This window comes from Lithobates pipiens, unplaced genomic scaffold (assembly GCF_037356315.1).
Source record: "Lithobates pipiens isolate NorthernLeopardFrog02 unplaced genomic scaffold, aLitPip1_a1.2 Scaffold_25, whole genome shotgun sequence".
Taxonomy (NCBI): Eukaryota; Metazoa; Chordata; class Amphibia; order Anura; family Ranidae; genus Lithobates; species Lithobates pipiens.
Window position 1 is genome coordinate 35,962,981 of NW_027507787.1, and position 12,208 is coordinate 35,975,188.

The following is a 12,208-nucleotide window of genomic DNA, read 5'->3' on the forward strand; positions in this document are numbered from 1 at the left end:
AGGAACATCCTGGTTCGAAGGCACTCAAGTACATGACACAATCTTCTGTCATGCGTATTGGATGCAAGGAAACCTGCATTCAATTCGCACTAGTGTGAACCCAGCCTAAATGTTGACTTAGGTTGGTTTTAGTTGTTTATCCAGGCTATTCTAAGTTAAGGAGATTATATGTCGTGAGACTATGCCCTTTCTTTGGGGACCAAAGATTTCTGGCATGGGGGAATGTGTAGCCAGGTGCTTGGCTAGAGACAGAGAGGGATTAAGGACACTGTGCTGCAGTGGCCACTCTGTTCCCAATAGACTTAAGCTGTATGGGTTAAAAAGTGATTGTAACCCTAAAAAAAATGCGCCTGTTCCTTTCACCACTTGCTTACTGGGCACTTAAACACCCTTCCTGCCCAGACCAATTTTCAGCTTTCGATGCACTCACACTTTGAATGACAATTACTCAGTCATGCGACACTGTACCCAAATTCATTTTTTGTCCTTTTTTTCCCACAAATAGAGCTTTCTTTTGGTGGTATTTGATCACCTCTGGGGTTTTTATTTTTTGCGCTATAAATGAAAAAAGACCGAAAATTTTGAAAAAAAACGCATATTTCTTTGTTTCTGTGACAAAATTATGCACATTATTAATTTTTCTTCATAAATTTTGGCCACAATTTATACTGCTACATGTCTTTGGTAAAAAAATAACCCAAATTAGTGGATATTATTTGGTCTTTGTGAAAGTTAGAGAGTCTACAAGCTGTGGTGCGAATCATACAAAATTGATCACATCTGATGTACTGGTGGCCTATCTCATTTGTTGTAACCCGAACAAGCCAGGAAAGTACAAATACCCCCCAAATGACCCCTTTTTGAAAGTAGACATTCCAAGGTATTTAGTAAGAGGGATGGTGAGCTTTTTGATGTTGTCATTTTTTCCCACAATTCTTTGCAAAATTAAGATTTTTTTTTTTTTTCCACAAAAATGTCATTGTAATAGGTTATTTTTCTCACGTGGCATGTGTATACCACAAATGACACCCCAAAATAAATTCTGCTACTCCTCCTGAGTATTACAATACCACATGTGTGGGACTTTTTCACAGCCTGGCCACATAGAGAGACCCAACATGCAGAGAGTGCCGTCACGTGTTCTAGGAGCATAAATTACACATCTAACTTGTTGACTACCTATTACACTTTTGAAGGCCCTGGAGCACCAGGACAATGACACATGACACTGATGACAGATGGCACTGATACGTGACAATGATGACACTTATACATGGCACTGATGACACGTGGCACTGATGACAGATGACACTAATATGTGGCACTGATGACAGATGGCACGTATACGTGGCACTGATGACAGATGGCACTTATACGTGGCACTAATACGTGGCACTGATGACAGATGGCACTAATACGTGGCACCGATGACAGATGGCACTAATACGTGGCACCGATGACGCGTGACACTGATGACAGATGGCACTGATAAGTGGCATTGATGACACGTGACACTGACAACAGATGGCACATGACACTGACAGGTGGCACTGATGACAAATGGCACTGATACGTGGCACTGGTGACAGATGGCACTAATATGTGGGACTGATGACAGATGGCACTATGTGGCACTGATGACACGTGGCACTGATGACAGATGGCACTTATACGTGGCACTGATGACAGATGACACTGGGGACAAATGGCACTGACAACAGGTGGCACTGGGGACAGATAGCACTAACAGGTGGCACTGGGGACAGATAGCACTAACAGGTAACACTGGGGCATGGAGAGGATGGTACTGGAGAGGATGGCACTGGGGTGGATGGCACTGGGGTGGATGGCACTGGGGTGGATGGCACTGGGGGTGGATGGCACTGGGGTGGATGGCACTGGGGCGGATGGCACTGGGGGAGGATGGCACTGGGGCGGATGGCACTTTTTTAAAAAAAAATTGTAACTTTTTTTTTTACTTTTTTTTCACTTACTGCCGCTGCAGTCGTTCATCTCTCCCCTCTCACACGCTGTCTGTGTGAGGAGGGAGAGCGGCACTGAAAGATGATCTCATATGTTTACATATGAGATCATCTCTCATTGGATAGGCCGATCGCACTGTAAACGGCTGCTGTGATTGGCCGTTTACAGCGATCTGTGTTTGCCTGTCTCCAGGGGACACGGCAAATACAAAACTTCCCCGATGCGCGCCCGCGGCGGCGCGCATTGCGGAAGTAAACACGGGGACGTCCAGGGACGGCCTCCCGGACGAGAGCGCCCGCTCTATAGCCGTCATTCGGCTATAGAGCAGACGGGAAGCGGTTAAAGCATGATCAATACCACAGTGCTTTTGCAGTGTCATTTGTCCAATTCTATGTTTTAAAATACCTAGTTGATCCTGCCTCTTCCTGTGTTGCCACTTGACACAGCGGAGGGGCGAATGCTTGCAGAGCAAATGTGTTACTGGCAACAGGTTAACACCTTGGGAAAAAAGCTACGCAAATGAACTGCTAAGGAGGCTAAAGAATCCATATAGGACCCATTTCCATCTTTGTGTTGGTAATACCATGTGTTACTGGCCCATGCATTTTGAGTGGCATCCCAAAACACCTTGGCAACACACAGCACCACACCATTGTGCGTTACAGTGCGTTACACATTTTGTGACATGTCCAATTACAGGGATGGTTTGATGTATTTGCAGCACATTATTTTCAATGCACTGCCATAATAAAACACACATTACTGTGCCACGAATATGTATGATCCCTCACTATTTTACGATACATGCCAGGTGAATTGTAAATGTCCATCCTGCAGAACAAGCCCAGATTTTCAAAACACCAGCAGAGTTACATTTTCTGATATTTGCTTTTTATGAATTGTAAGCAATATAACCTCTGATAGTGGCTTAAATCTGATAATACTATCATGTGCAATGCATACTTATCACTGGAACCAATTGCATCTGTAAGACTGCTTCATATTAACCTCAGCACCTGTCAGTGTAATTATTTTTCTCTGTGAGCTGAACTCGCTGTGTAATGAGCTTCTCTCACAGGGTGGCCACATGACAAAGCCCCCAGCTGTGTGTCAAACTGTGGGGTCAGATAACTTGACAGGATAAAAAATACATGCTATTAAATATATCTGTAACATACACTCTTGGCATAGTTTCAGAGGGAAAGAGGCATGCACCTTGAAGCAAATACTGCAGATATCTACTTATAAGCAATTTGAAAGTTATAGATAAACACACAAAACTACCAACTGTAAATGAACCATGACCCATATTTTTACATATCCCTACTGCTTAAAAATATATTTGTTTAATAACTTCACATTTATTAAAAACGTTGTGAATCAGTTCTGCATGCAGGGAGGGGATGCATTGTTGGCAGAGGTTTGGGTTGGTGAAGGGTGAAGGGAGTGCAGGGGTGGCCGAGGTGTGTAGGAAGGGGGTGCAATGATTGAGAATGAATTTGTAGCAGAGGGTGCGGGAGGTGTAGTGGTGGCAGAGGAATGCGGGAGTGCATAGGTGAGGAGTGGTAGAGATGTGAGCAGTGGACAGGAAGGTACAAAAGTAGCTGAGGTTTAAGGGTTGGGAGAGAAGGGGTACAGAGTTTAGTGGTGAGCAGAGGTGTAGAGGTGACCAGTTGCGAATTGGGATTTGGGTAAGATGTTGAGTGGGAGATTTTCCTTGTAGAAGGGATGATTTTAGCTTGGGGAGGTGTTTTTTTTAGCTTGGTGGGGTGTGATAATGAGCTCTGATGAACCTCAAACTAAGTGATAAGAATAAAGGAAGTGAGGGCTGAGCCCAATGCCACCCTAATTTTCCCCAAAATTCAAAATTTGGTAAGAAAACTTTCATTCTGTCTATGCTAGGCAGTCATGGAAGATGACACATTTGACAAGGAGCAGTTACATTAGATGGCATGCAAAATCATAATATATCTTACTTAGCCCAGAGTCTAAAACCATCAAAAAGGCTTCAGATGGGGCCCTGATGTAAATGGTCCCATTATAAATGCAGTTTAAGAATACATATGTGTGAAGCTGGGTTGTTGACCTATAAATAATCTCCCCATAGTCAAACTTCTTACTGTTCCCATAATTTCCACTCTAATGGAGTTAGCTTCCTAAAAAATTGGTTACTGTCCCGGTCAGGGGTCAGGCTCAGAGACCAGTAGCTATAGCAGGGACCAGTAGCTATAGCAGAGACTCCCACTGACCAACAGCATAGGTGTACAAGCAGGTCACCATGACAAATAATGCAGATGAAGAATCAGGTACTAACCGGTGTTTATCAGAGCTCCTGATGGTGGAGATGGGTTTAGCTGTGTATTAGCCCCACCAGGAGGTGGGCAAGCCAGGGTCCAGTAGCAGTTATAGCAGGTAAGGATTAAACAGAAGCGTTTAAGTAAGTCTAGTTTTGTAAAGATTTTGGCAAAACTGAGTCTTTCCGACATTTCAGAGATCAGGGAGAGTGGGTAACGATTTTTAATAGCAATTTTATTCAAGTCCCTGTAATCGATGCATGGACACAAGGTGGGGTATTTCTTTTCAACAAAGAAACGACTATTCCTACAGAAGATGTTGAGTGGCTGAAAAAACATTCTCCAAATTCTCATCAAGCCACTCCTTGAGCACCTTTAATTCTGGTTCTTACAGATTGAATAGGCAGCCAAAGGGTATTTCTGCCTCTGGGAGCAGCTCATTGGTACAATCATTTGGGCAATGATTGATCGGCATTCTTCTTATCACAGACATCCCACGACTTATGGTATTCTGGAAACAAGTTGTCATATGACTGGGTAGTTACCACAACAACTTGTGATTCTTTGATCAGTGGAGAACTCGTTTTATGAGGTTCTCTACAACATTCCTCGCAATGGGGGATGTAAAATTTATAGTCTATGCTCCGCAATTGATGGAGGGATTGTGAATAGAAAACCAAGGAATGCCCAGGATGACAGGAAAATTGGGTGAGGTAATCAGCTGGAATGGTCAGCCTCAAATTGGAGTACCAGGAACGTTTTCATGGGTAACAGGTCCTGACGATAAAGGTGAACCATCAACAGTCTCCATATCAATAAGAGCAGTTTTATTTCTCGTTTGAATATTTTTGGCCGGACTCTATGTCCATAAAGTTCCCCCCAGCCCCAGGGTCCAGCGGAGCAAATGAATTTCATTGCACTCAGTGTTAACTATAACATAAGTTGCAGCAACTATTCTTTTAACTTTGATTGGGTCAAATAACTGCTTAATGCCCATAGTCCCCACAATATAGACACACATTCTCAGAGTGTCTTCTCTCTTTCTCCTGGGTGGAAATGGATCTCCTAATGGCGTCAACCTGCCTGGGTTTGGGAGTGTTAGATTCCAGAAAAACCTTTGGATACCTCTGAACAAGCTGTCTAGCAGAGAAATGCATGTCACCATTACATCCAGACATTTCCAGCCTCTTCTTCCTCCTTTTTGTAAGTCTCTGATCAATTTGGATACATACAGTAATTGGATGAAAGCCTCGCGATCATTAGAAGTCTCCAATCTGGCAAGCTCATCTTTTACCTGTTCAGAGAGCCCTTGGCGGAACTGACACTTTTGCGCTGCTGTGTTCCAGGTGGTATCTGCAATCCAATGTCTGAATTCAGCTGTGTAATCAGCAACAGAGTGCCTACCCTGTCGCAAACTATGCAAATGTGCTTCAGCAGTAGCAAATCGGTTGGGATTGTCAAAAACCTGGTTCATCGCGGACACAAAAGTCTCAAAATTCATAGTGACACTGTCTTGTTCTATATGTGGGAGGCCCAAGCTAGAGCTTCCTCAGTCAGGAGGTTGATAACAAACATTACTTTTCTTTTCTCAGAAGGAAATGCAACACTTTGCATTTGGAAATAAATGCAACATTGGTTAAGGAAACCTCTGTAATGACTGAAGTCTCCATTGAACTTGAGTGGTAGAGGCATAGCACACGTACATTAGCATCATCTTGGGAACTAATGTCTAGCAACTGTCTCTGCAGGGCAGGAATTTCCTCCTGTTGCCCTTTTACCATATTTTGCAATTTGGAAATTTTTTCCTGGTAGGTAACACTGAACTCTGCAATTTTCTGCCTGTATTGGGACTAAGTAGATGCCACTTTGATATTTTTAAATTTTAAACCCATTTCATTTTACCTAAACTCACTTAGGAAAAAGGGCACATTTGGTTAGATGAATGATATGGGTCTCCAGACAAGGTTATTGCTGTGAGGGATAAGATAAGGCAGGTAGTTCTGAGAGTGCTCTAACTGACTCATTTGCAACAAGCAAGGCCACCTGTTGAGATAAGGAGGAAATGGTAAAATGGAGAGTTCTCAGATCCACATGAAGAAGACCTACTGTAGAGCTGCTGCACCACCTAATTAGTGATCTCACAGGAAGGGGCCAAGGCAGGGTGCTGAATTAAGGCAGATGCTTCAGATCAATGGTTAAAAAAGGGTTTAAAAGAGTTTTTGCATATGTTATCCCTGATCGCATCACCATAAAGTCCACAGCTTGTGTGTGCATCCTCTATGAGGAGGAGTCAAGGGACAAGTTACAGAGGAAAGCAACCGGGAGTCTGTAGTAGGAGCCATTTGCATGTCCTTAGAAGATAGTAGTGGTAGTTTACCTAATAGAGCAGATGCACACACAAGCTGCAGTCTACATGATGATGTGATCAAAGTTAGCATATGCAAAAAAACAAGCTCAGTATACTGGGGGGCACCAGGTGAAGTGCATGAGATAATCTGAGTGTTTTTTTTCTACCTTTTCTCAATGAAGCAGTTATTTTATGGAAATGAAATTGTGGTAGCACATGAAAGGTGTTATTGAAGAAGTTGACAAGTGAAATAATGATCACTTTAAAAAACATGAACTGCCCACCACTTGGACGTGGTGAGCAGCTCATGTTTTTTAATGGACATACAGGAGTATATATACTCCTTGAAATTTTCCACATTTTGTCATGTTATGACTAAAAACATAAACGTATTCTATTGGAATTTTATGCGATAGACCAACACAAAGTGGCACATAATGGTGAAGTGGAAGGGAAATTATAAACAGTTAAATGGTCAAAATGTTTTACAAATAAATATCTGAAAAGTGTGGCGTGCATTTGTATTCAGCCCACTTGAGTCAATACTTTGCAGAATCACCTTTCTATGCTAAGACAGCTGCAGGGCTTTTTGGGGATGTCTCTACCAGCTTTGCCCATCTAGAGAGTGACATTTTCCCTTTGCCCATTCTTCTTTGCAAAATAGCTCAAACTATGTCACAGTGGATAGAGGGCATCCGTGAACAGTAATATTCAAGTCTTGCCACAGATTGTCAATTGGATTTAGGTCTGCACTTTGACTGGGTCATTCTAACACTTGCATATGCCACTTAACCATTCCATTGTAGCTCTGGCTATATGTTTAGAGTCCTTGTCCTGCTGAAAGGGGAAGCTCTACCCCAGTCTAAAATCTTTTGCAGACTCTAACAGGTTTTCATCTAAGATTGGCCTGTATTTGACGCCATACAATTTCCCATCAACTCTGATCAGCTTCCCTGTCCCTGCTGAAGAAAAACGTCCCCATGACATGATGCTGCCACCACCATGTTTCACGGTGGGGGTGAAGTGTTCAGGGTGATGCGCATTGTTAGTTTTCCGCCACACATAGCGTTTTGCTTTGAGGCCAAAAAGTAAAATGTTGGTCTCATCTGACCAGAGCATCTTCTTCCACATGTTTGCTGTGTCCCACACATGGCTTCTCGCAAACTACAAATGGGAATTCTTATGGATGTCTTCCAACAATAGCTTTCCTCTTGCCACTCTTTCATAAAGGCCAGATTTGAGGAGTGTACAACTAATAGTTGTCCTGTGGACAGTTTCTCACACCTGAGCTGTGGATTGCTAAAGCTCCTTTAGAGTTACCATGGGTCTCTTGGCTGCTTCTCTGATTAATGCTTTCCTTGCCTGGCCTGTGAGTTTAGGTAGACACCCATGTCTTGGTAGGTTTGCAGTTGTGCCATACAATCTATTTTCAGATGATGGATTGAACAGATATTTTTTTTTATAACCTAACCTTACTTTAAACTTCTCCACAACTTTATCCCTGACCTGCCTGGTGTGTTCCTTGGCCTTCATGATGCTGTTGTTCATCATAGCTCTCTAACAAACATATGAGGGCTGCACAGAACAGCTGCATTTATAATGAGATTAAATTACACACAAGTGGACTCTATTTATTAATTAAGTGACTGTTGAAGGCAATTGGTTCCACTAGATTTTAGTTAGGGGTGTCAGAGTGAAGGGGGCTGAATACAAATGCACACCACACATTTTAGATATTCAGAAAAAGTTTAAAAAACATTTATAATTTTCTTTATTTATTTTATATTATGTGCCACTTTGTGTTGGTCTATCTATCACATAAAATTCCAATAAAATACATTTAAATTTTTGGTTGTAACGTGACAAAATGTGGAAAATTTCAAGGGGTATGAATACTTTTTTAAGGCACTGTATAATTGCTGTATGGGACATTTTTATGTATGGTATTGATTCAGTATTTTTATTTTAGCACAGGATTCTATATTTAAACTTAAAGCAGAACTTCAGTCATTTTTTCATCTTTCCATCTATTAAATCTCCTGCCCTTTTTGTTTTAACTTTGGATAATAAAACATTTTTTTTTTCCAATAAATACCTTATACAACCCACTTCTTGTTTCTTGTCTGGAAAAATGCCTAGGCGTTTGACATCATGCACAGCTCTCTCTCTCACTCTAGTGAGAGTTTGCCAGGAAGGGAGGGGGAATGAGTCATACGAGGGCTAATCAGAGCTGCAGAGCTGGAGGTGTGCCTCTGTTTGTCTGTGTAAATCCAGGAAGTGAACAGGCAGCAGCTTCAGCTGCCCATAGTTAAAGAGGAAGTAAACCCTGATGGGTTTACTTCCTCTTTGTCTCCCTGCAAAGGTAAAGCATAATGGGCTACTATGCATCGCATAGTAGCCCATTATGTGTCACTTACCTGACACAGGAGCCAGCGATGTCACCGCTGTCCCCTGTAGTACGGAGTGTCCATCTTCTTACGGGTATTGCTGCTCCAGCCACTCACAGCGCCGGAGCAGCGATGATCACTCCCACGCATGCGCACGGGAGCCCCCACTAACGGCATATCGACGTTAGCAGCGGTATGCTGCTAACGGTGATAGTGCGCCTGCGCGCCTCTGTCTACGGCACATGCGTCGTAGACAGCGGCGCCTGTCTTTTAGTAAATATCTCCTAAACCGTGTAGGTTTAGGAGATATTTCTTGGACCTACAGGTAAGCCTTAATCTAGGCTTACCTGTAGGTCAAAGTGGTTTGTAAGGGTTTACAACCACTTTAAAATGATTGCAGCCAGAATCAGTGGAGGGAGATTTCTGCAGCATATTTGGCAAGTACAGAATCACAGTATATATAAAATAATATGCAAAGTGGTTGGAGGGAAGCTTCAGAATGGCAAAGATATTTTTATTACAAATTATGTGAGCAGACTGCAGTCCCTCTTTAAGCCTTTTAATATGTAATGGTATTGCAATTAATTATTGTAATACATAATATTTTATATACGTAAAAGAAAGCAGAATTTGAATTTGTTTATTGTGCTTTTTACACTATAAAATATACCACAATACCAAATTTGACCATTGGCCGCTGGGTGAATATTCAAGATCTGGTTGCCGACTTGATGCTGTCAGAAGCTGTTTGATAGAAGGATCTTCAGTAACTAAAGCTAGATGCAGAGTTGGAGCTAGATGTAGTACTTTGGCTTGTATACAGATGCAAGGGTATAGCCAGCGATGCCTAATTTGATTTCTTTTTTATTTGACTGCACAGTGCACAAACCTCCTAGAGAGGGGAGGTATACCAACACATTGAACAACATGTGTGCTCCAATGAATGTGGAGAGGGAATTATATTTGTTGTCAAGCAAATCAGCCAAGGTTAAATGCAGACACAAGATTTTTTTTATATATAGCTTACTACTGGAGATGTGAGTGGCTCATTTTGTTTGACATATCTTTCGACATGAAACAAATAAAAATAAGCTTCTGCAGTAAAACATTAAATCATCTTCCAGAAAGAGTGATAGTGACTATATTATTTAGCAAGAAAGACTTTTAAAACAAATGTATTCGATAATTCTTCCCTAGGCTGCACACGTAGATACAGACTGCAAATCATCCTTCATTTTTAAGAATCTATGTTTAAATATTGCAATATTATATCTCCTGAAATGTAACATTACCGACAAAGACAGGAAATGCCACTGCTTGAAAAGTGGTAAGCAAAAAAACAACTGTTTATTGCATGTTGATAAATAGTATTACATTGATTTTTTTTTTCAACTGACAAACAGTGCGGATGCAATAAATCTTAGCTAGACAGGAAATTGGCAACATTTCTTGTGATACAAAAATTATTAATGGAACACCAAAAGAGACAATGATGAATTCACCCTTTAAAGCCAATTACTCTGAATGGGCCGTGTATATTCCCATACTGTAAGGTGTCTGGTGGTAGGCTTAATAAGTGTTGTCTATAGCAGTACTATGCTGCACGTATCAAGTTTTTTTTTTCTTTTCTTTTTGAAACCAGAGATTGGAAAAAGCCACAGGGAAAACCGGGGCAATCTGTTTTGAAAGCACATGTACAGGAACATTTGTGAAACATATTTTTTCTGCAGTCCCAGGTGACTTCTGGAGCTTTAGATACTGAAATGGATATGTCAGTATAATAAACAGAAGTAGACAGCAGAGCCAGTGGAGGCAGATAGAATAGCTTCTAGAGCAGCCAAGCACTCCTTCAGCTGTCACACTGACATGGATTGAAGATGTTGTTTCCAATTTAAACGTAAGACATAGTTACGCATTTTACCTTACCTAGTAAAGTTTTCCATGTGTCTCATGACTTTGACAGTGAAAACATCCTGAAAATATATTTTTTTCCCTCAAGAAAAATAAGGTATTATATAACAGTAATGACATCAAGCAACAGTACAGAGTTAGGTCACATCAAGTTACTGTCTCACCTAGTACGCAGATCCAGTATAAGGTATAATGCCAATTTTCTGTGACAGGACCCCTTCCTGAAAGAGTACGTTTGCAGCTACGATAAACAGGGGCGTAAAGTTATAAAAAAGTTTTTTTTTTCCAATTTTTTCTCTCTCTACATGCAGTGTATAAATAATTATCATTATGTTACCTTTATGGTGGTTGGATTCATAGTGGATATGTGCTCTAATATATACAGTATATGTAGGGCTACCTGCATAGGAGCTACTGGATAGGATGGCTCCTCTGTTCTTTGCCTCAACCTTCTCAAGAACCTCAGCCCCTCTGACGTACCAGGTTGAGTGTACAAACATACAATACCACAGAAAGTCACTGAAGGTGATACGTACTACTCAATATAAGTGATATATCAAAGAAAACAGGCACCAAACCAGATAGTAAAGACAGACATACTATATTGTCACCCAATATGGTTGGTAGCTAGGCAAACCTTAAATAGAGTAATAATGGTTATAACACAATTTAGCATACAACGTGTTTAACAGTAAGGACTGGTTAGAAGATTACATTTACTGTCTAGATCATCATAAGCAGTAGCAAGCCCACCTCAACTGCAAAATAAGCAGTAGTAAAGTTTAGTCTACCGAGAGCTGGAACTATACTGCCAGAGCACATTTATGACAGCGATCCTAGTCCTAGACAGTCTGGGTATGCACCGTCCAAAAGAAAAAAGGGTGGTAGCGGAGGGGGCAGGAGAACAAAGGGAGCTTGCAGAATAAGTATTACAGGAAGGGCAGTCATTTGAGATGTTCTTCTGCCGGCTATCATTAGGGAACCTTCTTTGCACTTAATGATAGTCCCAGTTAACCTGCATGCAGTATAGGTGTAGCGGTACCCCCGTAGGGGCTGCTGGATATTGTGGTCCATCTGTCACCCTGTCCTAGCCCGGCATTCACTTCCCAGGCACTCTTGAGACAATGAACAGTCTGTATGTTTTGTATTTTATTGAGGGATTTTGAACTTGGATAGGGTAATAAATATGTTCTTGTTTTGTCTGAAGGGGGTTATAACCAACTAACAGAACAAATGGGAAGAAAAATACATATGTACAAATGTGGACGGTAATCTTCTAGAATTCC